Below are 11,700 nucleotides of genomic sequence, written 5' to 3'. Positions count from 1 at the left end.
TCCCGGGGATCTTCCCAACCTAGGGATCGAACCCAGGTCTCCCGCAATGCGGGCCGACTCTCTACCGTCTGAGCCACCAGGGAATCCCCTACTGTCTCTTTAATTCAGTTCAGTTAAGTCACTCAGTCTTATCCGATGCTTCGGGACCCCATGGACCGCAGCACGCCAGGCCTCCCTGTCCAGCACCATCTCCCGGAACTTGCTCAAACTCATGTCTCTCCAGTCAGTGATGCCATCCAACCATCTCATCCTCTGTCGTCCTCTTCTCCTCCCGCCTTCAGTCTTTCCCAGCATTAGGGTCTTTTCCAGTGAGTCAGTTCTTCCCATTAGCTTGCCAAAGAATTGGAGTTTCAGCTTCAGCATCAGTCCTTACAATGAATATTCAGGACTGATTTCCTTTGGATTGACTGGTTGGATCCCCTCGCAGCTCAAAAGCATCGATTCTTTGACGCTCAGTTTGGTTTTTTTTTTTTTTTTTATAGGCCAACTCTCACATCCATACATGACTACTGAAAAAACCCAAACTAGACGGACAACCGCAACAGTCTCATTATTTTTTTATTTTTTATTTTTTAAACTTATTTATTTTTTTATTCCTTTTTTTCCCCAGTTATTTTTATTAGTTGGGGGCTAATTACTTTACAATATTGTAGTGGTTTTTGCCATACATTGACATGAATCAGCCATGGATTTACATGTGTTCCCCATCCTGAACCCCCCTCCCACCTCCCTCCCCATCCCAGTCTCTTTAAAGCAAACGCAATTTCTGACCACAAGCACATATTTTGTCCCACCGAACTGGACAGATTTTTGCTAGTTGCCGGGGTCCCAGTCTAGTGGCTCTAATGAGTATGTTTTCTCGGTTGCAGCCTGAAGAGCTGAGGTGTTTTACTTTAAGCTAAAGATACGGGGGTGCAGGAGGGTGGGAGGGTATTGGTATTTAAGGTGGTGGAGGATCTGCGTGCGCCTGGCGGTAACCGTAGAAACGTGACGTCAGCAAGGCGACCTCGACGATTTTCTAATGGAGACAAAAGCGCCTGGAGAGGAGAGCACTTTTCGCCTTCAGTTGTTTGGAACTGAGGTTGGAGAGTGAGTACCTACGGTAGGCGCTTTACCGCCCTGGGGTGTGGGGAGACAAAGGGATCCACACGCAAGTCGCCTCTTTCCCGCTTTGGGTCTCGGTGCCCCGCTGTCTCGTAGGTAAAGCACTGGGGTCCCGCCCGGCCCCAGTGAGTGCGGTGTCTGCGCCAGGGGTGTCCTGGAGCCACTTTCTTCCTAAATGCAGGAGCGTGGAAGGTGAGACAGGTAGCGACTCTCTGAGCCTCACCTTTCCCCTCTGTAACATGGGGATGAGAATGTTTTCCACACAGGATCGCTGAGAACGTTCAGTGATAACACATGAGTAAGCCGATGGCCCTCTGGTTATTGCGGGATCATGAACGTCTTTATGAATTCAGGCCACTTTTTATTCCGTTTCCGCTTTGTTGTTAAGGGATAGATGAGAAACGGAGAAGAAAAAGTCCGTGGTGGGAAGCTCGTTGTAACATCTGGTTGTTATGATCACTACCCAATGGTTTCATTGTCATTGTCATAACCCAGTGCCTAGAACGATGCCGAGCACACAGTTACACCGGTAAACCATGGTGATTGCCGGATGTGTCTCTCCCTGTGCAGCCCTCATGCTGATGGCCTTGCTCATATCAGGTGTCTGAAGGAGACAGCTTCTGAAGATCAGTGTCCTGGTGACTGATGGAACGTCCACTGCAGGTTAAAGGCCAGCGGTCCTCCAGAGACCCCAACACTTCACATCTTCAGTTGGATATGATGCCTGACTCAAATGAGTTCATATGTATGGTAAAAGTATGTTGTGGGATATCTCTGTAAGGTTCACAAATTAGCCTAAAAGTAGCTACTTTGATCTACATGGGAAAGAGTTGGAAAGTGGGAATACATTTCATCAGCTGCTACATGCTTTTCAGTCACCCTTGAGGCCCATCTGAGAGAAGCCTTTTTTTTCTTTTTTGTGCTGAAAAGCAATTGTTTGTCCAACTGGGAAGGCAGTTGGTCTTTAACATTCATTTGTAGTAAATAGAGTTAAATAAGTAAATATATCTTATAAATAATAATAATCAGTGATTCCCTTGTGTCTCTCATACGGGTATGAAATATACAGTAGTTAGGACTTTCTAATAATTTGACATTGTAATGTAGATTGTTCTCTGCTGCAAATAGGTTTCTTTTCCTTTTATAATGACATTTTTTTTAAAAAAAACAGGCAATTTCCAAGTGCTAGTTTAAAATGTCAGCTATAGAATTTATTATTTAAAAACAAGCACTTTTACTTTAGAGTTTGTCCTGACATGATGATACTCAGCCACATTTCCTGAAATAACCAATTCCTATTAAATATCATTATGATTTCCCTGGGATGTATTATTTTTATTTCTGTACTTCAGAAAAAAGTGAACATTTAGTTTACCCTAATATTTGGGTATATTTTATTGCACATGATTATTTTGGTTATATGGAGCATGACCAATTTGATAAGATATAATGTGGATCTGTTAATACTACAAGAGCATAATTGTAAGAATTTTTCACCTGATTAATTTAATTGCATCAGAATTATGAATATATAAATATATTTCAAATATTTTATTGAGGTATAGTCAACATGCAATATACTGTGCATATTTAAAGTATATGGTCTAAGTTTTGATATATGTATGCACCTGTGAATCTAATACTACAGTCAAGATAATGAACATATATATCATCTCAAAAAGCTTCCTTGTGCTCTTAGGTAATCAGCCCACCAAGCTCTCCTTTGCCTCTCTCTCTACTTCAACCTATCTCATTCATAGGCTTCCACTGACTTTTGTCACTATAGATTAGCTTTCCTTTCCTATAATGTGGAACTATCCCATTATTTGGATATATAACAATTTGTTCTGTCCATTCACCTGTTAATGGATATTTGGATTGTTTCCAATTTGGGGCTCTTGGAAATAAACCTTCTATGAACATTTGTATATAATTCTTTCCTGGGACATATATTTTCTCTATGTAAATACTTATAAGAGCAATGGCTGGGTCATATGATAGTTGTAAAATTAACTACGTAAGAAACTGCTAAACTTTTTCCCTGAGTAGTCAGAGCATTTTCCATTGCCACCAGCAGTGTATGAGATATGAGAGTTCCATCCTCCACAACCTTGCCAGTATTTGGTATGGTCATTCTTTTTAATTTTGGATTGGACTTTCACAGAGGGGTGTAGTGATTTCTCATAGTTTTCATTTATATTTTCCTAATGACTAATGATGATGAGCATCTTTTCATGTGCTTGACATGTGTTTGACACATGTCATGTGTTTGACAAGTGTGTATCTTAGGTGAAGTATCTGTTCAAATCTTTTGTCCACTTATTTATTGAAGTGTCTGTTTTCTACTGACCTCTGTGAGATTTTTAATTCTAAATAGCAGATCTGTGAATTGCAAATATTTCTCTCATTCGCTCAATGGCTTGTCTTTTTATTCTCTCAACAGTGTTCTTAGAAGAACATGAGTTTTAATTTTGTGGAAATTCAGTGCATCAATTCGTTCATGTATGGTTTTGAATTTGCTTTTGATGTCATTTATAAGAAATCTTTATGAAACCTAAGGTCACAAGAATTTTCTACTGTAATTTTTCTAGAGTTTTAAAATAGTTTTAGCTTTTATGTTTACATCAGTCATTCTTTTTGAGTTAACTTTTGTATGTAGTGCATTATATGGATCAAAGTTCACACTCAGATACTCAGCCATGTCCATCTCTTTGCGACCCCAATGGACTGTAGCCTGCCAGGCTCCTCTGTTCATGGGATTTCCCAGGCAAGAATATGGAGTGGGGTGCTATTTTCTCCTTCAGGGAATCTTCCCTATACAGGGATCTATCCCACGTCTCTTGTATCTCCTGCATTGGCAGGTGGATTCTTCACCACTAGTGCCACCTGGGAAGCCCCATCTATCACAGTTTATGTGCATATGGCTATCTACTTGTCCCAGTACCATTTGTTGAAAAGACTCCTTTTTCTGCTGAATTGCCTTTGTAGCTTTGTTGAAAATCAGTTGCCCATATATATGTGGGTCTATTTCTAGAATTTTAATTTCGTTCCTTTGATATACATTCCTACCTTCATCCCAATACCACAGTGCCTTGATGACTATAGATTTGAGTTTTGAAATAAGATAGTGCTTATCCTCCAGCTTTTTTCTTTTCAAAGTTGCTTTTTGTAGACTAAGCCCTTTGCATTTCAATGACTTTTTAGAATAATCAATTTCTTTAAAAAAATGAACACTTTAATTTTTATTGGGATTGCAAGGAATCTATACATCAGTTTGGGAAGAATAGACATCTTCACAATACTGAGTCCTCTGACCCAAGAGGATGACATATCCCTTGATTTATTTAGGCCTGCTTTAATTTTCTCAGCAATGTTTTATAGTGTTCAGAGTTTAGAACTTGCACATTTGTGGACACAGATGTACAATATAGGTTATCTTTATGTAGTTCGTACTTTTCAATGATATTGTCATGGGAATATTTTTTTATTATAATTTCCAGGTATTTTCACTGAACGTGTCAGTAGCTGACTATTGCTGGGAAATCTTTGTGGTTGAAAGCACAGGTTACGCTAGGATGGAAAAGATACTTGATTTTTAATATCTCTATTAGTCAGAGTTCTCAAAGAGAACCAATGGGATGTATATATAGAGAGATTTATTTTAAGGAAGTGACGTTAGTTTGTGGAGTCTGATGGGGGAAGCCGACAGACTGGAAACTCAGGAGTTTTAGTTGGAGTCTGGAGGTAGTTTGCTGGTGAGTCATGAGGAGCTGATGTTGTAGATGAAGTCCAAAGGAGGGAATTTCCTGGAAGTCCAGGTTTAGGACTCTGCACTTTTCTGAGGACCAGTTGGGGAATCTGTCTAAGCTTCTTCCTAGCTCCTGATGGCAATATTTCCATTTCTTGACTTGGCACTGTAGAACTCTAACCTCTGCTTGCATCATCACATGATGTTATCCCTGTTCTTCTGTCTTTATGTGGCACCAGTCACATTATTTTAGGGACAACCCTACTCCAGTATGACCTCATCTTAACTAACTACATCTGCAACAGCCATAGTTCCAAGTAAGGTTATGTTCAGGGGCACTGGGAATTAAGACTTCAACATATCTTTTTGGGGTGACATTTCAATCCATCACATTCACTGAAACTAGTTTCTGGGGATGCAACACAGTGAATAAGAAAGGGCAGTATCCCTAGAGCTTTTACTCTAGTTTGAGAAACTGGCAATAAGCAGGGAAACAAGTCAGTAAGCTGGGCTATTTTGTATGGGAATAAATGCTTGCAACAAAATAAAATTCATTAGTAGAAAATTACAAGGACAGGGATTGTTGTAGACACAATTGTCAGTGAAGCTCTTTCTTAGGACATGATATTCGAATTGAGTCCAAATGACAAGCTTTATTACAGACAAATGGAAACTTCGTAAAAATATCAAAACTTGCATGTCCTTATGAAAATTCTACCATTTATTAAGCTGATATTGTGTGCCTCATGCCATTCTAAGTATTTGCATGTATCGATTAATTCTCAAAGCAACAACCCATGAGGTAAAGACAGTTCTTAAAGGAGAAAACTGAGGCCCAGAGAGGTTCTTTCATTCTCCCATAGTACAGAGAGAGCCAGCTATCCCAAGGTTTTTGCAGTTGAATTTTTTAAATTATGTAATTCCTCACCATTTATCCTTGTAGAAACCAAAACACAAGGCAATATTTTTTACTTTGAACTTCTTTCTTCAATGATCAGTTCTGCATAATTGGTGTTTTGCAGATGAGGCACTTGAGTGACTATGAGGTGAAGTAAAAGTGTTCAAATTCATACCATTATTTTTTTTTTTCAAATTCATACCATTTTATAAGTGGTAGAATGGTGGTTTGGACCTGGTCTGTCTCTGGAGCCCACACTCCTCACCATTATACTTAGGAAGAAGAAAGAGACATTTGTTGAACTATGTCAGCCCCTGTTAGGTGTTGTCAGGTGAAAACTATGCTTTGGTAGGCATTTTTGCATATACAGACTATTTATTTAACAAAAATGTGAAGATAATGATTGTAAAAATTAGAAGATAATATTCATCACAGTTTCTATGCATTAGACAATTTGGTATTTTCCATCTTTCTCCTTTTTGTTGTTCTTATAGATACGTGGTAGCAGCTCATTGTGGTTTTAAGCTTAATTTCCCTGAAATCTTGATCTCTTTTCATCCAAATGTCCTTTTTAAAATCTCCATTTATTTACTTAACAAACTGGATCTTTTTCCTGTGGAGTCTGCATTCTGGATTATGCTGATTATGTCTCTATTGTGCTGTTGGTTCTACTGGCTCATCCTATTTCCTTTAAATTGGTAATTACTGTACATATAGAGGCTTGCTCAGATTCAGATTTGTGGAAAGAGTACCTGAGATGTGGTGGTGTACTTCCTATGGCCCTATATCAGGAGCCTCTTCATTTCTGTCCTTCTTCCTCTGTCCTTGAGACTGATCACTGGGTCCAGGTGTTGTCTGATCCATCTATTATGACATTTCCCATCTGCCTTTTACTCATGTTTTCTTAGCCTCTTAAGATGAAGACCTCGATCTATATTTCATTAATGGTTGCAAATGGTAATATTTTAATTCTATAATTTCTTTTCCATGTATTAGCTGGAATTCTTCTATAAGACAAACTTCCTCTCATCAACTATGAGGTTACACTGATGTCTGATTGACACAGAAGAGAGGAATTAATGCTTAATTCTTTTGCAATATTTCTACTCTTTAAGATGGTGAGTTTTTTCTGTGGGATCCTCCAAAGGTGAAAATTGAGTTGTTTTTTTTTTTCTTTTAGAGTGTTGTCATACGCTCTAGATGTTTATATACTTGATGTTTTAATCCATTGCAGGTATTAACATTTTTGATGTTCAAATTGTTCTATTTTTGGACTGTGAGAGCCTTTTGGTTGGCTTCTGAGTCTTTAGGGTGGCTGTTGTCTCCTTGACATGTGTTCTAGAATGAGAGTTTGGTTCAGACTCATCTGCTACAATTCCCACTTAGTCCTGGAATCAGCCTTTTCTCCAAAGAATGCTGATTCCTTTTAGTGTGAAATGTGTCTAATTCAATCTGATCAAGTAGAGTTGCTCTTTGCTACTGGGTTGGTCATTGTTTCTTGTCCTTTTTAGTACCTGGAGCCAGTAATTATGTATTGTATTTTTAATGAGAATATATATCATCTTCCATCCTGAGCTGCTGCTCTGTCATCTTATAGGTAATCACTTTTATGAATTTGAGTTTTAACTTTCAATTTTAAAAAATATAATCAATTACAATATATATATTTATTTCTCCCCACATTGCAAGATGGGTTCTTAACCACTGGACCACCAGGGAAGTCCATAACTCAAATTTAATAAAGAGATGTGATGTAGATTCAGGAGTAAGCAGGAAATGAAAACTACCTATATGTCCTTTCATTCTCTTTATACACGTATGATGGAGAAGGAAATGGCAGTCCACTCCAGTTTTCTTGCCTGGAGTATTCCATGGACAGAGGAGCCAGCGGACTACAGTCCATAGGGTTGCATAGAGTCAGACATGACTAAGCAACTATCACTCACACACTCACATACACACTACGAATTCTTTAAAGGGCATTGGGATCATACAACAGTTAATTTTTATAACCTTCTTTAAAGGAAACTTTTTGTTTCTATTTCTAAAAATTGTCTCTTCTTTGGAAAAAATAACCCATAGAAAATGAAGAGAGATGCCTCTAAGTAGATGTCTGTAACCATATAGTGGGTCATCTAGGAAATGGCATATTGATACCTACCTCACAGATCTGTTGTCAGGAATAATGAACAAACTGATAGAAGATATCCGTTTTTCAATATTGTAAAAGTTCAACAAATATATGTATAATTTCTCCTGTGTTCTCTCCCAAGAAAAGAGATGACTTAAATAAGAAGAGTTCATAGAAATCATTTGGATTTGAAGGAGCAGAAAGGAAATGTATATGTTATGAATGTTATGCCATGTATATTCTCTTTCAGAGCTTCTATAGCTTCTAAAATGGACACACCCATTTTCTCAATTTCTGTGCTGAAGGAGGCACTAAGGGAATCAGCAGATACTATTTTAGTCACTTTTTATCTGCCATGTTCAAAGTCTTCGAGTTGCCAGGTCTCAGCTAGCTCTAAACAGTGTCTCAGTGCCCCCTGAATATGAAACTTCTCTTTGTCCAGGCTTAGTTTTCTGTCTTTCATTCACACTGTTGCTCAGCTAGACCTCTACGTCCAAAACCTAGGTGAAAGATGACATGATCGCAGGTAGTCCTCCTGTGTTCAGACTAACCCTCAGATCCCTCAGTTGGCTTGAGCATGTATCCCATTTTGAATTTTTTTGAAGTGCTGGGCTTTTGTATATTTTCCTTTTCTTTTCTTAGTTTTAGTTGCATAAAGAAGGTACTTTTTTTCTTTTCTTTCCTTTTCTTCTCTTTTCCTTTTTTCTAGTGATGAGGTTGCAATTTTATTTTTTAATATTTATTTGTTTATTTGGCTGTGTTGGGTCTGAGATGTGGCATGTGGGACCTTTGTTGTGGCATGTGGGCTCTTCATTGCGGCTTCTCTCTAGTTGTGGCCTGCAAGCTTAGTTGCCCCCACGGCATGTGGGATCTTAGTTTCCTGACCACGGATCAAACCCACATCCTCTGCATTGGAAGGTGGATTCTTAACCAGTGGGTCATCAGGAAAGTCCCAGGAAGGTACTTTAAAGTTTATTTCATTCTCACATGTTGATTGTGCCTGGGAACTTTGTCTGATTGAAACTGTGACTAAACTTTCCCCCTGAATCCTTCTGTTTAAGCATTCTCCCCTCGGGTTGCTGTGGGGCTGGGCGATATCATGCAGACCCTCACGTTTTCCTTTCCCTTGGAGCTCACTCCTTGGCTAACTGGTGGTTAAAACCATGGCTTGCTCTTAGCTCAAGGGGCTTTAATTGTGAGAGTACAGAAGGAAGCATCTTGTAAAGCTGCTTTTATCTCACAACCTTTACTAAAATCCTGGGAAGTGTAGATGTCATTGGACTGCTGCATGTAAGCTTTATTTGAGAGACATGATTGCCATTCCTTTAGGCATGTCTAATTCTCTTGACATTGCCCACTGGGAATGTCATGTGGTAGATTAAAAAATTAGTTCTGAGACCACTTGTTACCTAATTCCTATGGCTTAGGGATTCCCCATTTTGACACTGACCCACTTTCCTATGGGAAGGGCTAGGGATATTTATTCTTACTATATTTTGCACTTCCAAAACCAAGCACTTTGTTGTAGATAAAACTGGGTAGACAATGCACGAAGGGAAAAAAAGTCATTAAAATTCTTAAAGGTCTATTTCTTATGGATAAGAACTGTCTACATTTGACTACATTTTTTTTTTCAGAAATTGTACTATGCCAGTATAATTATGCATTTTTTAAGAATAGCAATGATGTAAAATCCTTCTTATGGTTTTATAAGCTACTTTTTTATGATAAACACCATAGGTCAATTCAAGCCAATCAGTATAAGCTCACAGAATAATAAAAATGATCCTGTAATTTCTAATGATTCATTTAGGTATGATAATAATTGTACATATTTATTCCTGACCTCTTCACTACCTAACACTGTTGTACATGTTCAACCTACACTTAGTCTTTTCCTTTAACCATCAGGGAAGTGAGGCACAGTGAGGGTAGGGCTAGCTGGTCCCAAGACCAAGATGTGAACAGATTCTGTGTGGTCTCTGAGCCCCACATGTAAGCAGTACACACTACTGCTTCTCACCTGATAAGACCCTCAGCCTCACTGTTCATCAGGGCACAGCAAAACTAATCAAACTGAGGTACAACACTTTTTCCCCACTTAAATAGGTAGGAATTTAAAATATTGATAGTAAGTAGTATGATTTGGAATTTGGGGAATTGTGTCCTGTTATAGTGTGGAATGGGCTCCCCAACATCTTCTTATCCCTTCCTGTGCCTCAGGGATGGTCCTGTTCTAAATTTATGGCTCTCTTGTAGGCAGAGCAAAGATTGCTTGTGTTCCTCAGTGATTTTATTATTCTCTGTATTTACAAGAGTAACACAGGTTTATAGGTTAAAAAATGGAACATATAAACAGAAATAAAATACCCTAAATATAGCACTCAAAGATAATCCTTGCTAATGTTTTCACCTGGGTTATATGGGTCTCAAAGCTTTCTTATATGGGAATATGTGTATTCATGCATGTACAGATGCATTCATATGCTCTGTACAAAAGGTAAGACCTTATTTTAGATTTTTAATCTGCTTATATCACTGTAGTGGGTTGAATTATATTCCACAACAAGATATGTCCAAGCCTTAACCCATACCTGTGATTGCAACCATATTTAGAAGTATGGTCTGAGCATATGCAATTGAGATGAGTTCATACTGAATTTAGGGTGGTCCCTAAAACCAATGACTGGTGTCCTTATAAGAGAAAGGAGAGAAAAAAAAAAAAAAAAGAAAGGAGAGGATGATTTCACACACAAGGAAGAAGGCCATGTAAAGAAAGATGGAGGCAAAGACTGGAGTCTGCTGCTCTAGTATGGCCCTGTCAATACCCTACTTTTGGACTCTGGTCTCCAGAAGTGAGAGAGGGAAAAATTTCTGTTGTTTTAAGCCATGAATTTCATGTTTTCTTTTTTATTGCCAGTTCAGAAAAGTATAAAGTTAATGTGCAGGAGCCATGTCATCTCAGATTTAACCATTGACTTTCCCCATATTTTCCTCTTATTTCCAGTTTAGAGTTAGTGAGTAAGCGCTAATGGAATAGTATAGGTTTCAAGCTCAATATATATTTACTGATTAGTGTATGAATTAGTGATACAAAGAAATGGTAGTATTAGGAAACTAATACACTCAGTAAAAACATCCCTCAAATGTCACTGAATATGAATAAAAATCAGTGTAAACCCTATTTTTCACAACTGCCAGGATAGTAGTATCAATAAAGATAGAGAAAACAAAATACAAAATTGGCTAAAATTGTATTTGTGCCAAGTCCTTTTTATGTATCATATGCCAAGTCCTATTCATATATCAGTTCTTCAGTGCTCACAGCACCTCTTTGAGGTAGATACAATTGCTTATACTCACTTTATAGATTAAAAAACTGTGGAACAGAAAAATAAGGATTTGGCCCAGGACTGCACAGTTAGGCAGCAGGTCATCTTGGGTTTGAACCCAGCACCTCCTGCTCCAGAGCCTGGGAAACTGTTGAAGATTTGATATTAAGCAATAGGAGCAATGTGTACAAACATGCATATTTTATATGGTTATTAAAAGAACTTTCAAGATGTTAACATATTTATACAAAATATCTGAACCTAGAGACTAAAAGGAGACTTGTGACCTTGGTGAGAGCACATTCCTTGCAATTATGGGGACAAAAACTATAGTGCGGTAAGGTAAGGGGTCGGTAGGAAGAGAAACATATTAAAAACCAAATGCAAAAATGCTTTCTGGAACTTTGATGTTGAAGGGTGGGGGAGAAAGGAGAAAAGAGAGAGAAAGAAGGCCTGTGATTGTATGGGGATGAGCGGTACAAACAGG

The 11,700-nt window shown here is 38.3% G+C and overlaps 1 long non-coding RNA gene across 1 annotated transcript in view; it reads left to right on the top strand.

Annotated features, from left to right (window-relative positions):
* Window positions 1-1,009: 1,009 nt before the first annotated feature.
* Window positions 1,010-11,700, top strand: part of LOC133051697 (uncharacterized) — a 32,826-nt gene continuing 22,135 nt past the window's right edge. Inside the window, exons 1-2 of the long non-coding RNA XR_009691914.1 lie at window positions 1,010-1,102; window positions 1,675-1,860. This is a non-coding gene — a long non-coding RNA (uncharacterized LOC133051697). The remainder of the gene's footprint in view (window positions 1,103-1,674; window positions 1,861-11,700) is intronic.

This window comes from Dama dama, chromosome X (genome assembly GCF_033118175.1).
Source record: "Dama dama isolate Ldn47 chromosome X, ASM3311817v1, whole genome shotgun sequence".
NCBI classification, from domain to species: Eukaryota; Metazoa; Chordata; class Mammalia; order Artiodactyla; family Cervidae; genus Dama; species Dama dama.
The sequence above is the reverse complement of the archived record's forward strand: the minus strand, read 5'-3'. Positions and strand labels throughout refer to the sequence as shown.